The sequence below is a fragment of the Fistularia commersonii genome, chromosome 15, assembly GCF_037954325.1.
Source record: "Fistularia commersonii isolate RoL2024-O1a breed Wild chromosome 15, RoL_Fcom_v1.0, whole genome shotgun sequence".
Taxonomy (NCBI): Eukaryota; Metazoa; Chordata; class Actinopteri; order Syngnathiformes; family Fistulariidae; genus Fistularia; species Fistularia commersonii.
Window position 1 is genome coordinate 5,276,088 of NC_141298.1, and position 1,726 is coordinate 5,277,813.

The 1,726-nt window shown below is 43.0% G+C and overlaps 1 long non-coding RNA gene across 1 annotated transcript; it reads right to left on the minus strand.

Annotated features, from left to right (window-relative positions):
- Positions 1-939: 939 nt before the first annotated feature.
- Positions 940-1,332, minus strand: LOC147226274 (uncharacterized). Its single transcript, XR_015107184.1, has 3 exons — positions 1,279-1,332; positions 1,072-1,208; positions 940-973 (listed from the first exon to the last, which is right to left on the minus strand). It is a non-coding gene; the product is annotated as an uncharacterized LOC147226274 (long non-coding RNA).
- Between the last annotated feature and the right edge of the window lie 394 nt (positions 1,333-1,726).

Sequence of the window (1,726 nt, forward strand, 5' to 3'; positions counted from 1 at the left end):
TATAATATGAAATGAAAAGGGATATTATTTTACTCACAAACAATCTGCTCTGGAATACCATGCGGGGCTTTACAAGCTGCAGCAGTTTAGCAGCTTGCATCATGCACAGGCAAAGGGAGGCGGGGAGGCCTGAAGGTTATTCACATCTTCAAAAAAGAAAAGGCCAGGTAGGTCTGGTGCTACAGGCCGCTGAGTGTTTGACATACTAGTAAAGGCCACCATGCAAGCAGAATGTGGAGCCTTTGAGGGAGAAGCAGCCCAGGCATTCATCTCTATCCTGACTCCATACAAGGACAGACCTTCACTTTCCTGATTCAGGCACATCCTACAGCTTTGAGGGTACTGAGCATTTTGTGTTTCCATGAAACCTCAGACAACTCAGCAAATATCTCAACTGTACACTGCATGATGCTGACAGTTTTGAAGTAGAGTGGATTGGTTTTGGCCCCGGAAGACCTAGGAGTTGCCTTCTGCCAGATTCCAGGGAAAGGCACTTGTGATCTTAGATCTATCTCAAACCCTCCCTTCAACATGTATGGAGACATTCCTGACACTTGAGCAACACACAAAAGGGATCAGGATTTTGAATTACCTGAAAACTGGCTCCTATTTGCTGAGAGGACCATTGGCTGGTTGGTAGTCCATGTTTCCGACTACCTACTGAACTTTGGCCACGAGCAAGAGGAGAATTCAGCCTTCACATTCGGCTTGATTTCTGGGCCTCTTCATAGATTCCCAGTGTGCCACTGAATAAAAAAAGAAGAGGCAGCTATCACTAGAATCCTACCACTACATTTCACAGTGACAGCAATACTTACATAGAGGCCGGAGGCTCCTGGCATCATCATAATCTCTTGCAAAGTGAAGCATTTTTACTGAGTCCAATGACACATTGCTAACTGGAGGCAACAGATGCTTATCTCAGCATGATAGTGGTTGCTGGAGTGTCTCTTTCACGCACTAGCATGGCACTCTGAAAAAGCAGACAAGTTATCCTTCATTATGCGACTTACCTCCAGAAATTCAAGGTGAACACATTTTGGTAGAGATAGTGTGAAGGAAGCAACTTACTTTAAACGGCAGAGTGACTTGGCTTCTCTCCAAGTTTACAATTTTGAACATCAACATTGGCTGTAAAATTCTCTTAGGTTTCAGGCTCCTGGGTCTGCACATGTGCCAGGGATTGAAACTCAGGCAGCAGATCAGCACTGTATGCGAGATCAAAATCAAGAAAGGTGGAGACAAAAGCCATTGGGGTGGCTGTATGTCATTGCTCACCAATTTTGGCTGAATACAAATATAGTATTCCAGGAATCCACTCATTGGTCCATGTTCTTCTCGCTAAGGATGAAACAAATTAGACACCACGAACAAGTCATTGCTGTGTGGCCAGCTACATGCTATTCCATTCTGCAGCCTACTTCCATCTCTTTCTGAGTGATGTAAATATGAAAATTGTGCTTACTGGATTCTATGGTTAGTGTCTGTACATATGGTATATCTGGTTAGGCTGAGAGATAGTCTCCTCACTCAGACAACTATGTTTTCACACAAGTCACCTATATTATACAAAATCCTTAAAATGATTTTCATCTGTAGATGATCTCAGAAATCTTTCTGACTTTCAAAAATCAATTCAAGCAGAAAGAGCTTCATTTAACAAACTTAACAAGTCAATTACCATGCCCTTCCAGATCTCAAGGTTATTGCCCAGGTGAGCATTGAT